This window comes from Candoia aspera, chromosome 8 (assembly GCF_035149785.1).
Source record: "Candoia aspera isolate rCanAsp1 chromosome 8, rCanAsp1.hap2, whole genome shotgun sequence".
Lineage (NCBI taxonomy): Eukaryota > Metazoa > Chordata > Lepidosauria > Squamata > Boidae > Candoia > Candoia aspera.
Genome location: NC_086160.1, coordinates 22457246 through 22478723, shown reverse-complemented (window position 1 = coordinate 22478723; position 21478 = coordinate 22457246). Strand labels below are relative to the sequence as shown.

The 21478-nt window shown below is 38.9% G+C and overlaps 1 protein-coding gene across 4 annotated transcripts in view; it reads right to left on the bottom strand.

Annotated features, from left to right (window-relative positions):
• SORBS2 (sorbin and SH3 domain containing 2) overlaps positions 1-21006 on the bottom strand; it is a 178954-nt gene extending 157948 nt beyond the window's left edge. For all 4 annotated transcript variants that reach the window (XM_063310542.1, XM_063310540.1, XM_063310544.1 and 1 more), the window contains exon 1: positions 20912-21006. The gene's annotated coding sequence lies outside the window, so the exon portion shown is untranslated. The remainder of the gene's footprint in view (positions 1-20911) is intronic.
• Positions 21007-21478: the final 472 nt, after the last annotated feature.

Sequence of the window (21478 nt, the reverse complement as noted above, 5' to 3'; positions counted from 1 at the left end):
ATTCCAAAACAGAGTCACAACTACTTACAACTCTAAGTATTCACAACATTCAATATTCACAGTATTTTTCTTTTTGTTTAGCCTATAAGAGTGAATCTTACTTATTGTGAGAGGTGTGGTACATGATTGTGCATTTTCTAACTTGCAATATAGCTTTTATCATGCCTTTTAAAAAAGGCTATACCATCTGGAAATTGGATATAACCTTTCAAATCACTTTGCCTCAGCAAGTGGAGTACCCGGAACAGGGAACAGGACCAGAGAAAAATAAACCAGAAAAATAAGAGGGTGCTTCACACACACACACACACACGGTAGCTTGCAATCCCCCTTACAATATTGTAAGTATCTGTGTGGCCATTTGCATTTTTTTCCAGTTTCCAGCTGACAAATGGGCACCAAAACCAGGACACTTCTCTTGAGGAATGATTAATGCCTTCCTTGAGTCTAGAAGTCAGGTTGTGGGCAATCGTTCAACTATGCTTCTTTGCTAGTCACTCAGACACCTTGTAGATTGGGGCAGATTATAAATACTGTCAATCAGTCAGTCAGTCAGTCAAAGGGAAAATAATCTGTCCATAAACTCAGCAGTTGCAGCACTGCAAAGGGTAAAAGTTGCTTCGTATACTTCTAAATAGAATGGCACAAAGCCAGAAGTTGATTAAGGCCCCCACATGAGCCAGTGTTGTGAGACTGGGTAGGCTCAGAGCTGCTTCTTAACTGTCTCAAAGTCCTGACACCAAGGGGCCCATATTAACCTCTTTAGGAGGAAATTTTGAAATAACCAGATTGTAGGATGGTAAACCGGCCAACAAGCTTGTAAATCATGCTTTACTGCCCTTTTGTAATGGTCTGTGAGAATGTCCTTGAGAGACAGGAGGTGGAGGAGCCACAGTCTAGGCAATGGTCAGGTAAGAGGCAGAGGAGCCCGCAGAAGGAATGGGGGTGTCATAAGTGTCTCAGAGGGGACTCTCCCTAGTTTCTTGGACTTTTAAGGCAAGGTGGGAGCGATGTACTTTCAGACTTGCAAGACTGATGTCAGCCTTTCGGGTAGTTCAGGCAAGAAGCACCAACTCTGAGTACTAATACTACCTTTACTGTAAGATTACAGTACCAGAATCTTGCAAGTCTGACATACTATTATATTTTCAACCTTACTTCTGTCCAATTTCTAGAGTTAAGGAAGGGCTTATAGAGATTGATGGCAATGTGTCTCCTTCTCTGTCTCAGACAATTTGGCACCTGCCCTTTCTCTAGCAAGTAGTCTTCAGCCCCTTTTGCCTCAGCAACAGTTCAAATCTCCATCAAGGCCATCTTCCTTAATCTCTACAGGTTACAGAGTTGAGCTAGGATATCCAGATTTAGCCACTTGGTGACTCTGGAATAGTCACTAACTGGAATCAGGGATCATATTAAGCCATGGTCTGTTTGGCCATGATTTGTCCAGGAATTCATAACTGGTAGGCTTCACTTTAAAAAAAAACAAACCTAAGATCCATGATTTATACACTACAATGGCTTGGTTCACAAAACACACCATTCCCAAACCAAGCAAAATACATTATGGCTTAGCCAATGTGTGAATTCAGTTACACTTAGCTTAACCTATCTCACAAGGTTGTTGTGAAGATGTCATGAAATACGATTTCGACCTCCTAAAGAAAGGTGGTATATACAGTATTAATGTTGGGCAAGATCCCTACACGTATTCTGCCCCTGCATCAGATTTTCTCAACAATAAGTCAAACTTATTTTCCCCAAAAGTAAGAAATTGAGTAATTTCTTAGTTGCAAATTTAGGAAGGCTGTACTGCAATTATAATTCCAATAACTCTTGGAAAACTTACAATTCTTAAAAGTCATCAGAATACCAGAGACGGGAGGGGCTCATAAGTGTGCAATGAAGTTCTGAAATTTATGGAAGTTTGACAACTAGGAATTCTTATCGCGGTTTTATTGTAATCCACACCAAAGGTTTGTAAAGTTTGCTTCTTCTCTCTGATACTGAAGAAATTTGGGCACTACTATGACACTTTAACCAAAGATGTTGGTTCTCCTTCTCCCTTGCCTTAAGTATTTTACTTAGCAGGTTTTTGTGTGTTTTTTTTAAATGTACAGGGTGAATCAGCATACCGACATTTTTCACAGGAAACACAGAACAGAAGCCTATTGTTTAATAAGATATATGGAGATGCTGCCAAATAACTGCTCTTTATGTTCAACAAGGTCAGTTCACTTTATATGTTGTTGTTATTCTTGAACAAGGGAGGGGTAAGTATAGAATGTGATGCAACCAGCTCACTATTGCAAAATATGAATGGGGAAGAAAAACAACTCATCTTTTTCCAAAGTGATGATCTACCACCATTTGCTTAAGTTTACCCTCAGGAAAAGAGCCAGTTATGATGAATAGAAATTTAGGCCTATTAAAAGTTAGCTTGAAGGGCACACTTAAGTCTGATCCAAAAACGGAATATAGGATATAAGTAAACAGAAAATAGGAGCAAAATTCTTAATGGATCCTATACAAAGAGAATAAAAGCAAAATAGTTGCAATCCTATATAAAGAGAATAAAAGCAAAATAGTTGCAATATGAAGATTTGGAGCGGGAAGAGGGGAAAAAGCAAAAGTTGCTGCCTTTGAAAGATGTGTTATCGTCAGGGGCAGATTTAATTGCTCCCTAATAGTGAATCTTTTACATCCTTTATTTAAGTGGATGGCCTAAATTAATTCTTGGTGAAGAGTTCTGCCTTTGGTGATACTGTATCTTAGTGAGAACAAACTAGTTCCAGAATCCAGATTGCTCAGCTTCCAATGAGAATTGATGTTCTATATTGTAATAGTTGGACTCTCATTTGGTCTCTTCATTAGTATTGAATGCCAACATAAACCTACAGATTTCACTGCTGAGGATGGATCTCCTTGGAAGCATCTTAAAATGCTATCTGGCTGCTGATGGAAACAGAACACTGGCCTTGATGGATCTGGATTCATCCAACAAGCCATTACTTAAACTATCAGGAACATAATTTTGCTACTAACTAAATTGTGCTGCCATTTTTATTCTTCATAAACCAGTAACTCAGCATTCATCAACCAGGCACCTTCCTAGATTACAATATCTGGAATTCTCAAGCTCCATATCCATGCTGCCTGGGAACTGTGGGAGTAGTAGCCCAAAACCTCTGGAAGACATCTCTGGAAGATGTAACCTGACTCAATATCTACACATAATCCCAACGATCCTGTTTCAAAATTACTCATGAATTTCTAATAGGTAGATTTCTAATTGACAAGTATCAGTCAGCCAAGCTACTTTTCCAAACATAAACCGTATGGAAAGCAATTTTGTGAACCAAATTTGGAAGCCTCATACAAGGTAAATTAGGAAAGACGTTGAAAGAATTATCTGGAGAATGAATAGAAAAATGGAAAGCTTGATGTTATGTTGAAGAGAAAACCAACATCCTTCTAATTAGAACCAGCACAAATTATTAGCCTGTTAAAAATTAAACTTATGAGCTTAAATAAAATCAGATTGAAAGGGATTCTTAAAGTATCAAGGGACATATATTTTAATTAGTAAATTAGGAAACAATGATGAATTAACATTATATATCAGATTATACCAAGGTGTCATAGAATATTCACAGAAGGCAAGAATAATATATTCTGTTCAAGATTGTGAGGACAATTATTACGAAGATAAAAAATTGAATTGTTTATTCAACTAATTGTTCATTAAGCATGAACACATCTTGCAGTAGGCACAAAATAAGATTCTTGGCCTAAGAATCATATTAAGCAAAAAGATATAGCAGAGGTCACAATAAAGAGTGAACATTCAAAATGTACTGATTAATCAATATTATGGTAATGGGTTTCTGTACAAAAAATTAGTCACTGACTTCTTCCAAATGGCATTTTATGTATTAGAAATCCAATACATAAAATGCCAAATCCAAAGAAGAATGTTTCGAAGGGGAGACAATGATCTCCAAACAGTTCACTCAGGGGAAGACAAACTTAATTTGAAAAGGGGATTCAAAGTGCATTCCTCAGGAATGCTGCAAGCCTCCCTTGGCAACTGGGCATGTACACAACAGCCAGCTGAGCTGTCATTCTTCCATCAGTCGTTGCCTTCCTCTCTTCTCATTTCATTCCCATTGGAAGTTAAAAACATCCTAGAGCTGAGGGCTGAGAAAGGCAACTGTGATGCTGCTTCTCTGCTTTCCCAATCTGCTGGATGTAGGAATGGAAAGAAGCAGACCATCTTATCACTAGGGGTGCCCATGGGGGGAAGGGTGATAACAGTCAAGATGGTGGCATCAACCATGCAATTGAAGCCCACTCTCCTTTTTGTAGGCATCTGATGACCACAGAAAAGGGGCAAGGCGTTGATCACATGGTCATCATCACCAGGAGACTGAAAGTTCTAGTCCCACCTTAGACATGAAAGCCAGCTGGGTGACCTTGGGTCAGTCACTTTCTCTCAGCACAACTCACCTCACAGGGATGTTGTTGTGGGGAAAATGGAAGGAGGAAGGAGTATTAGGTATGTTCGCTGCCTTGAGTTATTTATAAAAATAATAAAGGGGGGATAGAAAATAAAGAAATAAATAAATAATATTGACTTTTTAAACTCCCTGATGGACACCCTGCTTCTCACTTCTTTCAGAGCGCCAAAAAAAGGCAGAAAGAAGCTGAAGACCCCCAATCTTCTTCCATCTCTTTTCTATATCTGAAACAGAATATTGATTGAAATTTGTGCTATGTGGAAATTCTTCTGCATTTTCATTCTACTAATTTTCATCCAGCTTGATGGAAGAAAATTTTCTTCTAAAATTGCTTTTAAAGAAAAGGAGTATTTCAATGAAATTCTAATGCATGGGATGTTCCTGCATTTACTCTGTGTGAGGTGGTCAAGACATGGATGCTATGTTTTTTATTGAGTAATCATCTCTCCCCACCCCCTATAACTTCCTATACATCCATTAAAACTGAGGGAAGCTATTATGAAGGAACTCAACCCATTGGGCTTTTTCAGATGAGGAAGTGTGTGCAGCCAGGGAAACTTCAGAGCAGTGGAAAACAATCCCAGCAGTATTACCTTCAACTATCTTTTACAATAAAGTGAGTTCAAAAATACCACCAGAAAAAGAAAATCAAGTATGTTGAAAATAAGATAGAAAGGAACATTTTTTCAAAGGGGAAAAATGCTTGAAAAATTGCAAGGTAGATTGTGAATGTGAATTGAAATTGCAAGACCACTTTAAAATGGATGCAATCTGCTAGGAATGACAGTTTTAATATGGTAGAAGAAAATCATTAAATACAAGGGTCAGGGAAATAATCAGATTACACTCATTACATCTAGAATTGGCTGTAGAATTTTGCTTGTTTTCAATTGTTAAGCACCACCATCATAGGAAAAGAAACACAGCGAATTATAATGGGGAACCTTTGAAGAATAAGCCTAGTGTAGTTTGTCATATTACACTAGATGATGGGGACAATTTATTCTGATTATAATATACAGGGGTTGCGAACCTTTGCCCTGGATAGATAGCTGTAGGATTGACACCTTACCATCATGCTCTCAATAACTACTTCAGATGTTAAAACTTCAGTGGGTTAGATGAAGGCAGGAAAAGCTGCAGGTGGTGACAACATTCCTATAGATTTAATATAAGCTAACATTAATTCATGGCCATATGGTATAAATCAAACTCTTTGGATGCCCAGAGACTGAGGATTAACAATGATCTTCCCAATTTATAAAAAGGGTATAAATTTTATCCATCAAAAGATAAGTATATTCATTTCCTGAATGCCCTTAGTAAAACTTATTTACTACAAAAAATTAAATATAGCCTGATTCACTTTAGGTGGCTTACATAAAATACATCCAAGGTATCTATATTGGAAGTTAAGTGAATGGTATGCAACTACAGTACTGGAGATGGAGAGACAGACTTTAGGCCAGGCCGTTGTATCCTGGAGCAGGACTCCTTCATCATCTGAAGAAATATATGAATAAACCTAGATAAATGTTATACAAGTAACAGGAATAAGAAAGCTTTCATGTGCCTTGCCTAGTTATTGGAAGAGGGACTATCAGATAACAGAAAGGAAAAATACTCACAAATCAACAATAGAAATTAAAATTGCAATGTTATAAATATTTTGGTATTGTTTTTCACATCTCTAGAAGCTGGAAAGCTCATGTTCAATATAATATAGAAGCTCTAAGTGCAAATGCAATTCTTAAGTCCTATAACACTGCAAGAGAGTATTCTACCCACCAGCAGTTTGAGCATCATGGCAAAGGTGATTGCTCAACTGTTACATGGTTCCCAAGTTTTTATTTATAAAATGCACACAAAATTCTTGAGATCCATTTCACCAGTTCTTCAATGTGCTTCTAATTTATTATTTTATTTATCTAGAAAATTTATGTTTACCCATCTCACACAAAAAATACTTTTGGTGGATAATAAACAGTGCACAAGGAAAAAGACCCATATTATAAAACCCACAGAAAACAAGGCAAAAACTACTAAGAAAAAATACTCATAATACAATAACTAAGGCACCTTACAGCCAACTTGAATCACTAAAACCACATATTGGTCTCAACTAAACACTTGGCCCTAATGCCTGATGGCTTCATGGCCTTCTGGGAGCAGCTTATTCTATCTTAAAATTAGAAGCAGGCCACTTAAGGAGAAAATCTAAGCCTGGTTGTATCTCCCTAATTCGGGAATGAAAAATGCTTTATTTTCCATCAGGATTAATTATTCTAGTATTTTTGGATGCTGCAGATTCCAAATGGAATAAAGTTCTTACCAAGAAACTGGAGCTGTGGCTTATCCGTTGAAGTGCTGACATCAATGGGATACCAAAATGCTAAATCTCTGATCAAATATTTCCAAGACAGAGATTTACAACAGGAACAGATATAAATATCCCACCTGAGCTGTCCAGCAGTCAGACTCAAACCATCTAATTATTTAACTAATATAGTGAGTGGAAAACAGTGCAGAGCATTTACTTTGGCTCATTTCAACGTACTCCACTCAGCTGTATCAGAGGATTGCTATAAAAAGAACCCTTTCACCAGACAAGTGTGTCCTTGAAGCTAGCAGGAGGATAGAGACAAGCTGATCACGTACATCTGTACTGCCTCTTTTATTGGGATATATATCAGAAATTAAGTTTCCCCAATTTTAAAGAATTGCATAGGCAAGTCCACTGAGTTTTATAGCTCCACGCTGTTCTCAGATCAAGATGCAAACAACTCAGACAGCATGTCTTGCTTTTGCTGGCAGTTTGCAGCGTACATAAACAAGTTGTTCATAAGGCTAAATAATTAATTAAAGTAAGCAAGATTTAGGCAACTAGCAGCAAAGCAAAAAGAGACGACTGAAACTGAAACATAATTATGCATATTAGTAGTGACATTGATTACTTTTTTCCTTTCCCCCCCTGTATTTACTATAATTAAATACATGCTGGCTGTACTTTTAAAATCTGGTGTGTTTTAATTTTTTTTCTTTTCCTGTTCTGGATTCAACTGGTCATAGAACATAGAAAATACTAATTGAATGATTACATCTGATTTTTTAAAAAATTATCTTAGCTCTGTCCATTTCTTTGCCCTGGGCATAGTCACTCTATGCCTGCTGTATATAATTTAAAAGCCAAAATAAGGCTTGATCCAAAATAGCTTCACACCTTACAGTAAAGCCTTGTTATGAGTTAAGCTGTTCAATTCTGAAACAGAAAGCAAAAAGGAGATTCCTTCCATCAAAAAAGAGTGAAATTCTTGTGTTCCGTTGACTCTTTAAGTAGAAAAGCTTTAGAGTTTGCAGTAAGTACTACACTAATATTTTGTATGGTCTGTGAAATAGTTGCATGGGCACATAGCACATACACAGAGTACAGTAAAACCATCATTGGGGACAACCCAACATTTAAAGGCTGTTCTTGCACAACATCCCATTCTGAACTTACTCTTCTGGTTATTCTCAGCAACACCTTTACCTAGATCAGGGCTTCTCAACCAGGGTTCTGTGGTACCCTAGGGTTCTGCGAGAGGTCACTAGCGGTTCCCTGGGAGATCATGATTTATTTAAAAACTTATTTCAAATTTGGGCAACTTCACATTAAAGAAGTAAGTTTCATTCTTTCTTCTTTCTAAGAAGACTGTTAGCACATATATACAGGCCTACACATGAAACAAATGTAATAATTTTTTAACTTCTAACCTATATTTGAGCCTGAATGTATAGGGGTTCCCTGAGGCCTGACAAATATTTCAAGTATTCCTCCAGGGTCAAAAAGTTGAGAAAGGCTGATCTAGATTATCACAAAAATAGAAAATGCCCACTAAACACAGAAACATGTACAAAAACACAACATACATAAAGTAGGGTATTTTTTAAAAATGCAAATACACAGGTTTTCTGCGCAACTTTTTCTCTTTGAAATTATCTGAATAAAATGTGGCAGGTTTCATCCTCTTAACAAGAAACAATATTTTATGCAATTTTGCCATGAGAGAAAAAATAATAGTCATATCTTTATTTCTCTAGACAAAGTGGGAACCAAAGTGTTGGCATGGAAACTTTCAGAGGTCAGCCAAATGTTTGAACATACTTTTGGAGTAAGTACTGAATCTTTTACTTCTAAACTTTAGCAACATTGCTAATATCTTAACCAGATCCATGCTATTGTGAAAATAAGAAGCTTAACATAATAAAATGAAGCAGGGTGCGAACACTATGAAATACTTTTCCACAGTATGCAATTGAATCACTTCAATCTTGCTATGAGAAGTTATTTTGAACATAATTTTACATAGTGGTTCTTCACCACAGAGTATGTTTCAATATTTACATACAGCACTTTTCAGCCCAAGAGACAAAATTAACAAAAACACTGATCTGCTATGATGGCCACTGCAAATGTTATATTACTGGGCTTCAGGGTAAGAATTTAAATTTATTTTATTTATTTATATTTCAAATTTCTATCACCACCCATCTCCCCCCAAAAGGTGGATTCTGGGCGGTGTACAATAAAATCTACAATTAAAACCATAAAAACATAAATTACAATAAAACAACCAATATAAACAGAGAATAAAATGGATATAAAATCCAAGTGGTGAAGGATCTCATTCATTAAGGAGAGCTCTATGGCGCCAGCCACCCCCAGGAAGAACTATTGCCCTTCCCACCCCAGGCGAGGGGAGAGAATCAGGTCTTCAAATTCTTCCAGAAGGCTGGGAGAGAAGGGGCCTGCCTCACCTCCAGGGGCAGAATGTCCCAGAGGGCGGGCACCTCTGCAGAGAAGGCCTACCTCCTGGACCCTGCCAGGTGGAATTCCCTTACCAATGGAGTCCGTAGCATGCCCTCTCTGCATGACCAGGTGGGATGGGTCGATATTATGTCCCTCAGGTAGCCTGACCCCATGCCATGTAGGGCTTTAAAGATGATAACCAACACCTTGAATTGGACCCGGAAGCAAACTGGCACCCAGTGCAGCTCACGCAGCAGTGGTGTCACATGTGCTGATCTTGGGGCACCAATAAATGCCCACGTGGCCGCATTCTTGACCAGCTGAAGCTTCTGGATACACTTCAAGGGTAACCCCATGTAGAGCACATTGCAATAGTCTATATAGGAGATGACCAGGGCATGAGTAACTGTTCGGAGGGCATCTCAATCCAGGAAAGGGCGTAACTGACGCAAAACATGAAGTTGCACAAAGGCTCTCCTGGCCGTGAATGCCACATGCTCTTCGAGCAGAAGTCATGAGTCCAGAAGAACCCCCAGATTATGCACAGGGTCTGAATGGGGCAGTGCAAGCCCATCTAGAACAAAAGATGACAACTTCCCGGATACAGAAGAGCCATCAACCCACAGCCACTCTGTCTTACCAGGGTTCAGCTGAAGCCTGTTGTTCCCCATCCAAACCCCCACAGCCCCCAGGCACTGAGAAAGGGCAGTCACTGCATCACTTACCTCACCCAGGATGGAGCTATATAATTGAGTATCATCAGCATATTGATGATACCTCATCCCATAGTGACGGATGAGCTCACCCACTGGTTTCATGTGGATGTTGAATAGGAGAGGGAAGAGAACCGAACCCTGCAGCACCCCACACAAGAGGGGTTGAGGGTCAGATCTCTCATCTCCTATTACCACTGATTGGGACTGGCCCTGGAGGAAGGAGGTGAACCAGCATAAAACCACACTGCCCACCCCCAACTCCCTGAGCTGCCCCAAAAGGATACCATGGTTGATGGTATTGAAAACCTCTGAGAGGTCAAAAAAAGCCAGGATGGATGCACTCCCTCCATCCCACTCGCAACCAAGACAGTCTCTGTCCCATATCCTGGTCTGAAACCTGACTGGAAGGGGTCTAGATCAAGGGTCCCCAGCCCCCAGGTTGCGGACCGGTACCGGTCCGTGACCTGTTAGGAACTGGGCCGCACAGCAGGAGGCGAGAAGTGGGTGAGTGAGCGAATTTACAGAGTATTTACAGCTGCCCATCGCTCAAATTACCACCTGAGCTCTGCCTCCTGTCAAAGAATGCAAGCTCATTGGCTGCTATCTCCAAACGGCGCGAAGAAAAAAGAAAGGTCAGGAAAAAGAGGAAGCGCCTGAGTCATCCCTAAACCACCTCCCCCCCCCATCCATGGAAAAATTGTCTTCCATGAAGCTGGTCCCTGGTGCCAAAAAGGTTGGGAACCACTGGTCTAGATAATCCGTTTCATCCAGAATTGTCTGGAGTTGCAATGCCACCACTTTCTCAACCATCTTCCCCAAAATGGGGAGGTGGGAGACCGGACAAAAATTGTCCAACACAGTAAGGTCCAGTGATGGTTTCTTGACTTAAGTCTTTCTTGACTTAAATGCTGAAGTCACTTTTTAAAATTACTAAATATTTTAATAATACATACAATATTGAGTAATTTGTCACTTACTACTTTGGTTCTTATAAGCAAGAGAGAGAAACCAGATGGATTTTGTTTACCACAAGTTTCCCTCAGAGCATAATTAATTGTAACACAGGGTATATTACTTAGAAACACTTATTGAAAGTATATATGTCTTCTCTTCTTTTGGCTGAGAAGAGATGGGCAAATGCTCAGACCAGAAGAGGTGGCTTGGGACTCAGCAATGCTAATTGATCACATTCTTCCACTGAGTGGCAAGACTAAATTAAATTTCAAGACTTCAGGGAACTCACATTGGATGGAGGAAGGTGACTGCTGCTTGAAAAGCCATGGCTTAAAAAAGACTCATGAAGTGACACTGGGCAGCGCTGAATCTCTTCTTCTTAATGGAGTAGGAAGAGCAGCTTCATTTTTCCCATTTTGCTTTGATTACCCCAGAATACTATAGTCATTTGGAAGATGCCCATCTGAACCCTCTTTCTCCGGGACACCTGGTTCAAGCATGACCAGGTATCCTGAGAAGGAGACCTGGTCCTGAACAAAAAGAGTTTGAATACACTGTGGGTTCTAATCTCTTTAGGAAGTTTTTGACCAAATGGCTTAGAAGAATGAGATGTGTAGCTGTCCATACAGCTGCACATCACCTGTTGAAAATTTACAAGCTGTTGCCACAAAGTGAGTGGTTGTATGAACGCAGATAGAAAAGATAGTCTTTCATTTAGTTTAGCTGTTTTCTTTTAACATGGGCTCAGACTGCAATCTTCCTGAGCAACAAAACCTGCATAGCTTTGCTATGATAAGGGTGACTTCCAGCTCATGTTTATTTTTTTCTGCATTGTTAACATCCTGCAAGGACAAAACTGCTCCACCCACTAGCAAACAGGAAATGGCATCTGGTACTTTGGCTCAGAGATCCCAATGATGCATAAAAAATCACTTCCAAATTCTCAGGTAACTCTTAACTGAAAAACATACCTATCCTATAGCATACAAACATTGAAATGTTGTGGAAATCACAAATGTAGGAGGATTACAGCTGCCATTTGGATCTGTGCTTCAGATCGTTTGCAATATGCTCTCACAGTACCATCAGAATTGAAAATCAGAGACCAAATCTGAACAAAATAACTTTTACATGTCCTCCACGTGGCATCAAACTCTTATCTTCCCTTCCCAGCAGCAATCCCAGGACAATTAAACCATTTCTATGTTGATTTTCTGCTTGCTGATAAGGTTTTTTATACAACCTACAATCTTGGAAATTTTCGTTACCTAGCCTCAAGGTTTCGGCAGGGTATCCTTAGCAAGATTTAAGATGGACTGCTGTGCATGCCAATTTGTGTTTATCTATTTTGACTCCCTTCCCCCATCCACCTTTTTATTTCTGTTTTATTTGCTGGCTAAAGGCCATAATAAATAAAACTGAACTGAACGTGGCCATTTAAATATCACAAGGCCGTAGTAACTGAATGATTTGAAATATATAGAGGTGTAGTGGCAGATACCTACAGTTACCGACACAGACCTTGAAAGGTCATTTTTTAAAATACAGAAGTATTAGTTCAGTTAGGAATACTTTTTCTGGGTTTATCTTAATAGGCAATCATTGCTCTGGTTGGATTCACTGAGCTTTTCAGAAAATTTCTTAACACACAGTGACCAGACTTCAAAGCATTGTCAGGTGCATTCATACCAGATGTTAACTTTAAGCTAAATCTTTCCAGGCATTTGAGTTTTACTGTCAGAAAAATGCTGTTGTATTTTACAGCAGTTACCTTTCTAGGCTTCCTCCTATGATATGCCACCCAAATACACTATATTTCATGCTGCCTTGTGTTGTTCAAACAGGTGCAGACTTCAACAGAAATTTCTCTTCGGGCTAATAGCACTGAGAATGCCTTATCTGTCTCCAACTCTGGGAACTGTGTTTTAGCACAGTCATAAATCAGCTGGCAGCTTTCTTTATGAATCAGATGCTAACGTGTGCAACCGTAATAGGAATTAAAGCCCTTTCCTTAGCTTGTTGAATGATTGGGCAGAAATCGCCATGGCAAATCAAGCGGTAGGATGCTGTATTTATAAAGTGACTCCTAGGATTTTAAAAAAAAAGTCTTCTAAAGCACTGCACAATGAGGTAACATCACCAGGAATCAAAAATGACTTGAAGGTATCTATTTTTACCTTTGTGATAAAGGTCAGAATTTGGCTACAGATGTTGAAGTGTTTGTCATACCTATCTGTTCTTCTTGGAGACTGTAGAGGACCTGTTATGTAGACATTCTATAACATCTGTTTGAATAGTAATGGAGCAGTGGACAGAGGTGAGGGAATACCTATTTTGTTATCATTCCAAGGGTGCTCTCTATGGGTCACCCACTTTAACTATCTAAATTATTTCTAAAATTAATTTTGGAATGGTTATAGTTTGTATGTCTCATTCCTTTAGGGTCTGTTGATCCATAGAAATGATTATGCACATTGATGAGAAAAGGCAGTCTATTAAAAATGTGCATGGCATTCTAATTCATACACAATGTCCTTGTGCATATAGGTTATACACAACAGGAGCAAAGATGCAAATGAAAAGCTAGTTAGAAAAACAAGGGAGCATTTCTTGTACTTTTACATCACAAATGTTGTACATACTGGAACACAAGTTGCATGTGCATCCCAGGCAAAAGAGTTAGTCTCATATTGAAGCAAATTTGGAAACAAAGTTAACTTAAGCATTGCTCACAAAAACAGCAGAAGCTTAACTTTTTATAGCAGTAACATTTGCGCTACAATAGAACTAGGCACAAGAAATGTACAAACAACTTTAGCATCTTACAAAATGCATCTGAGAAACAATGTTCCAATTTTCTGTTGTCCATGTTCAGCAGTTGTAACTCTTGCTTCAAACATGACAAGATTTCTATAGTGACTAAGGAATATTCCCCACTTAATTGTATTTGTGAATAAACGTGCATAATACTATACTGTTTTTTAAATTTAGATCATCACATTGGAAACAGATTCTAATATTTGCCCTCTGACAATTTCCCCTTCTTTTGAGTCTTTTAACTCTTTCTCATCTTAAGATTGCAATTCCTGGAGAAAGCCTGCTCTATGTTTTTAATTCTTGTGCTATTCCTCTATCTCTGCTATATTTTATAATCCATGCAAGTAGGGATGTTTGAAAAATCTCTGCAAATTCTGGAACAAACTGACCCAATTCATACCTGAGCTAACATTCAGAATGGAATACAGTTTTCCTTTCAAGTGTGCTATTTCCTCAATATTATGATGCAAATCACAACTCTAAAAAGTACCAAAATAATACATAGATGCATATTTGTACTGCGTTTAGAAGACTATACTTTGAGAAAAATGTATGGTAAATGCAAACTTAAAGCCAAGTTTTTAAAATCCTAGATTAATGAGATGAAAAAGAATAATGAGCAAGCACATGAGAACTCATATAGGGTGGCAAAATGCTACAGCTTGCAGTATTCCAATTCAGGGTAACAAATATTTCATTCTACTGCCCACTGTTTACTTTGCTTTCCTAAGTATTTGTCAGCATTCTATGGCCATCCTACAAGCTCAGTTCTTTGCATGAGGCTCCACCTCCCACAAGCAGCATGAATGGCTACATATGGAAACTGCAGAAGTCTTTGATTGCAAATTCCGCAGATTATTGAATGGATTATGGGATAATTTCCAGCATAAATAAGATAGTTATACAACTGCTTTTAAGGTATATACAAATGCTGTTTACTTAATTTCTGTATCATATGTTTGCCTGCCCTGCTGCAGATACAGCCAGATGTAGAAATGATTCATATGATGTCTACAAGACTTGTTACTAATTAAAGGTGACTTCCATTTGACCAAAAGATTAAAATTTATCAATTAAAGCAAATGCTCTTCTAAGTGGGTTGCACACACATATCACATATGGTCCCTTAATCTGTTGCGCAATAAGCATTGCACAGGAGTTGTTAACACAGATTGAAAACAATGAATACTAAGCAAAGAGAGGGTGTGAAACAACTTTGCCATTTGTATTTGACCCATGATGTGATAACAGTTAGAAGAATATATTAAAAACTTCTCTATTTATGCAGAAGAAAATGCTTGAGATGCCAATGTATGGTTCTCTTCTCAGTGAGTGCCAGTTTCAGCAGAATGCCATACAGTAGCTCCCAATCTTACTCTTAGATCTATCTCTTCAGTTGATAATTACATAAAGGTAAGGTAAAGTCTGCTTTGATTTGAGCTTGATGTCTGCTCAACTTCTTGGAAATATCCACATAGTTTTTTTTAGCAACAATTAGGAATTGCTTTGCCATCACCTTTCTCTGGCATGTTTTTTGACCTTTCCAGTCTAATGTCCCTGCTTAGGTTTTTTTTTTAATCAGCCAAGGTTAGTTAGTGTGGCTAAGTAGCCAGGGAATTAACTCATGCATATTAAATGCTTATATGTATATTTAACATCATGTATAATCAGTATGGATGCCAAAGGTAAACTTACAAAACCAGTGTGTGCAGAATTCTCCAAATGTAGCCTCTAACTGAAGCTTTATAACCAAATTTCACTGGGATGCCTTTTCTGAATGTGAACATATCATTTTTTTTTCTTTTTGTTTTCAAAACAGGTTGATCGATCTGTCTGTCTGTCTATCTACCTTACATTTCATAGATTTTTTTAAAAAGATGATTCTAAGCAATAATGAGTATATTCACCTCAAATATGTACAGCATTACCCCTAGTATGTAGATCTGGCATGTAAAATTATTAAGGCTTTTGATTATGTAGCTGTGTTTAAATCTTAATTACTATAAAATGGGAAATAATGGGAAAACAGCTTTAGTTTTTAGTTTTCCCCTAATATTAGCTATCACAACAGATTATAGTACCTAGCTGACCTTGGCTAAGCAGGGTCATTAATACTAAGATGCCAAAAATCAGAAGCAGTCTGGTAGCACCTTTTCAGACTAACAAATTGAAGGCAAAAACTGTAGCTCACAACAGCTCAGCCTTTCAATAACATTAGTTTGAAAAGGTGCTACCAGACTCTGATTTTTGGCTACGATAGACTAATATGGCTCTTCTCCTATAATACTAGGATAGGGGACCACTAAGAGATGTAGACTGAGAAATTGGGGGGAAGGGGGTGGTGGGGAAGAAATCCCAAAAGGCAAAGACTAATATTTCAGTATTTTCACCAATAAAACAACATGGATATGTGTATATAGTTATCAAGTTTTGATCGTGACTCAAGGAAAATTTCAATATTTGCTAACTCTGATACAATTTTTTTTGGGGGGGTAGCTTTTTTCAAATGGCTATTATTAGCTATTTAAATTACTTTATGTATTGTTCACCCATTCTGTTCCTCTTTGGGTTTTTTTTTTTTAACCTGTTGCCTATTACAAATTATTGGGGCTAGGTGGGCCTCTTTGGGAAGGGCATTTCATAAAACTGGTGACACCACTGAAAAATTTCTACTCAGTTAATCCTTTCACCAAATTCTGTCAACAGAACAGGATCTCAAAGGATTCTCCATCTACTCAAACACTTCCCATGATATATTTTTTTCACTGATACATCATCTATTGGAGCTTTCGCCTCTGCTTGAATATGTTATCTGAGTATTTCTTTTATGGTTCTTATGTTTTACTTTTACACCACTTTGACATTCTATTATTAAACATAATGTCCAGATTTTCATGCTGGATGTATACCTTGTGCCATTTCAGACTATAAAGATACAGGAGGTTCATATGAATGAATGCACACCCATGGGCAGAAATTCCTCCACATAGAAAACATCTAGCCTAGCTTTCTATGGATCTGCATTTTGTTTGAAGGGAGGGAGCCCAGACAGAGATTTACCAACTCCACTACAAAGCAGACCTAGACAAATTAGACCTCAGACAAGCTTCTATAAATCACTGCCAATTAACACGGAATGTATTGACAAACAAACACTTTATATGGCTATAAGCTATACAAATTCCCTCTTTATAGATTTTTACCATATAATATCTATAAAATTGGCATGTCATTAAATGTCAATTTTATGCCTACTCCAATGTAGAATGAAAAAATATAGATGACTATTTTTAAGAAGCAACTTATCAAAGTGTACATATAAGTAATCTGATAATCTGCTTTGGTTCTGCAAGTCCCTGTGGAAGACCGTTGTTAAGGTTGGCTCACAGAAATGGTTTCCTATCTTGATGGACTGTGCATTTTATCACAAGTACAACTAAGTACAATATCAATGGTCAAGAGCATCCCAGTTTCGAGTATCCACAGGAACTATTCCATGGATGTGGGGGAATGACATATATTTCTTGAGGTTTTAAGATATAAGATGGAATGCAAGTGCTCTAAAATATGTTGGCCAACATTTCTTTTTCACATCTAGACATAATTTCAATCTACTAGTCCTTGGTCCTATAATGACAGACAGCCCTGAGAAAATGCCTCATTAAATGTGATATGGTAGTGTTTATCTAGAAGTTTGTATTTATGCATTTATATAGAAACATGACAGATCAATATATAAAACTAGGGACATAGGACTCTTTTGATTCCCAACTCCACTGATTCCACTTTAAACTGCACTTGAGCTGTTTCGATTGTTTGCTGACAAATTCCATCTTTCTCTCCTTGTAACTCTTCCCCTATGTGTGGTAGCCAAGATGAAGCAAGCAGGGCTGAAACTGACAAAAGTGAAAGAATAATAAACCAACTGGAATTGTTTTCTTCCAAGTGGGCTACAGATAAAAAAAATAGAGGACGAACTCACACATAAAGGCCAGCTACTTGTTTTTGTTTTGTTTTATTGTTTGTCCATTTCAGAGAACAACTGCCTTAAAAAGGAAGATCCCTGACCATGGGACCAATGAATATATAGCAATATTGTATGCAATTGGAATCCTCTGGTCACAAGATAATTTGCACTAGGCAGGTCATTGCATGATAAAACCAGGACTGCATCTTCATCCCTTTTCTTAAGCATCAAACAAAACATAAAGTAAGGGTAGCAGAACCATTCCTTCTCTCCTTACTCCCTAGCCACATTTCACTGCACTCTGTTGCATCTAAGGAGGAGAACCATGTTAGTCTATAGTGGCAAAAAACCGGAAGTCTGGTAGCACCGTTGAGTTAGTCAGCAAGGTGCTATCAGACTCCTAATCTGTTGCCTCCAAAAATTTCTTACCATACCATTTTTCTTGAAGGCAGCTAAGGTCAAAAGCAGTGATTGGGATCTGTATTTTAAATATGCTATAAGAACAGAGAATGATCCTCCTCAGCTCGGTTGCAACTGCATGAGAATTTGGATGAGGAAGAATTATGTCAAATATCTTCCCCAAAGTTATTTGACATGCGAGGAGCACAAGAGCGATCTCACCCAATGATGGTAAGTGGACCCCAGAAAGTAACAGAGGGTAAATTGATAAATAAATGAATCTCTGAAGAAAATACGATTCTCCAAGAATACATACATGTGGAACAGGACTAAGCAATCTGTTACCTTTGAGAGTTCTTACACAGAGGAATAAAACCATATATCAGATCTGGACATTACTTGGCCTCTCATCCAAAGAAGGGTATCATCCAGTCTGTTGCACAGCTTGGGTAGGAGAATGTGCCGCAAAAATTGAGCCCCAAATTTGTTATATATAGGATTTAATTTTGATACACTGCAGTTATTGGAATTCTTTCACAATGGCTTAACTTTTTATATAAAAATTCCTTATCAGAAGTTGTAGATTCTCGTATGCCTGTTAAACATTTCCAGTCCAACCTACCAGGAAGGAACCTGACATTACCCTCTATATGTCTAGGATAACAGTTCACACAGTCCCTAGTAATTGACAAAGATGGTTAGGAAAGATATCTGGGAAGCACCAGTCTTCCTATTCCTATGTGGATAAAATTTTAACACTCAAGCGTGTTAGTTCTGTTTGAAGCTAATGTGTAATTAAAAAAAGCATCAGTGCATCTCCATGCAAACACTGTTCTCATCCTTACTTGTTAATGGAGAGAGTGCTCTATATTTTACTTATTCATAGAAAATAAATGTACCAGTTCTCAACATGTTTACAATTACAGAGAAATATTCATGTGTACAAACAGCATATATACTGATCCATGTAGAGGTTTTGCATTTATAGACACCAGTGTATGAAAGAGTACTTGTAATAGTAGAGTTCTCAGGAGAGCAGTACATTAAATTATCAGAATAAGTGTGCTACTAAAAAGAATTCACATCACAGAATATAAGGCAAAAAGTTCAAGTCTCGTTCTTAGACACCTTGAAGCTTAATAGATAAAAGCAATGAGAAAACAGTCCAATTCAGAGCTTGAGAAGAAATTAATAAGACTAGAGACAGAGGATGCGTTTGGTAAGGAATGGAAGACAAGAGATCCTAAAAGTAAATATCCACTTTTGTGTACAACGAGCATACCTTGCATTTATTTATATCCTTCAATACATATCCATAAGAAGGGAATTCATTCAATATACTATAAAATCTGGACTTTGACACCCTTACGGCTTGCTTCATTCACCAGCACATCAGGCCCCTTCGTTACTAATTTACCAACTGACACAGGCATAGCGGCTTTTAATGTTTAATCTGTTATTAAAGGGTAAAAATTATGCACTTTTTAAAGCAACTGAATGAGATTCTAGAATAAAACAGCAGATGTATTCCAGATTTTCTTTCCAAGCAGCCAAAAATGATGACATTTTGCCAAATAAAATAAATAAAATAAAATCTGGGATACATTTATATCCTGTGCTTTAAAGTATATGTTACTTGATCTATGCCTTGTTAATAATAATAATAATTGGTTGTTGTTATTATTATTATTAGTATGAGTCTGGTTTATGAATGATTCCAGGGAACAATTCATTCAGGAACTGGAAGCCTACAGAAGTAATACTAGATACATGCCAGAATCATTTCGCTTTGGACTGCTACATAGGCATTTCGTGCTTATATGTTTCATTTCCTTTGTCCTTCAATGCTCTTAATAGACACTCTGCCACCTGAGATAGGCTTCAAAGGAGTTCACATGTTGTTGAATTCAGGGCTGCAACCGCCGGGGTGTGGGGGGGGCAACCAGGGCATGAGCCCTGGGCACCACGCTGGGGGGGGCGCCAAAATGAGTGCTGGGGGGGTGCCAAAATGGGCATGGAATCCATGTTTGCCCCCAGGTGACACAGACCCTGGTTGTGGCCCTGGTTGAATTTATTATGTGGCCCTGTGGCTTCCTTTTTTTCAAGTCAGCTCCAAACTGAGACACACAAGGGCTGCATTGTGCATCTGGAGATGAATTTGGTACGTGGGTGCTCTTTGAAAAGGTGTGAAGACTTCTCCCACTTACACATCTCTTAGCACAAGCATCAGAAACTAATCAAACAAAGCAATGGGGCACCTCCTCCAGAAAACTAGTGCAAACACTGCTTTCCCTTATGACCTACTTATGGTAACAATACAATACCCCAGCAATAGGGAAGGAGGGTGGTGGTGTGCCTTCAATCCACTTACAATCATAACCTCAAAGCTGGGCAAAATGTCAATAAGGAAAGAAGCAGAGACTCAGTGACAGATTTTGATATTCGAACGTTCTCGCCAATCCTCGGAATACTGATTTTTTTTTTAAAAGTACAGACAGCAGTTTATAAAAAGAAGCCTCTGACTACTTCAAGCCTACACGAGGGATACACATAACGGGCGAGAGCAGATTCTGAAAGCAAATCCTAGCCTACAATAGATGGAAAGCGGGCATTCCCATTCTGGGCGTCCAGAAAGGAAATTGCCCTCCCACTGAATGGCAAATCGAGATGAACGGGTTAAAAAAAAACTTCACCAAGCACCACCTAGAAGACCTCCCGAGGCAAGCCGTCCGTACACCAAACAAAAGCTTACCTTTCTCCAGGAGCGGTTCAGACGCGCGTGAACGGCAGCAGGCTTTCTTTGACTAAATCCTCAGCCAGATGCTCCCAACCCAGTAATCTGTTACAAGGAAGTGCACACCAACCTGAGTGCCTCCCCGCCCCCCCTCCCCGCCTGCAAGGCAAGGCCCGTCGCGCACCGCACACCTGCTTGCTCCCCCTCCGCCGCTGGGGGGGCTGCTCCTCGGCCGGCAGCCGCCCCGTGCGGGATCGATGTGGGGAGGCAGGACGACACTGCGCGAAGGAGCCCCGCGTTCTTTCCTCCCCCCCCTTTTTTTCTCTTTCCAAGATGCGCCTCCAAGCGCGCGCCCCAGCCCGGCCGCAAAACGCGAAGTGCCCGAGAGACGTAGAGCGGATCACACTGCATTCCACCCTTCCTCCCGGTGAGCGAGAGCCCGCTTGTCAAAATGGCAGCTTGGAGACATTCCCCTTTCTACTAAGGAGACGCAGATAGGCTTGTTTCTTCAGCTTCCACGCAATAAATCACACACACCCTCTTTTTGTGGTTGCTTACTCCACGGTAAACCCAGCATAATATGCT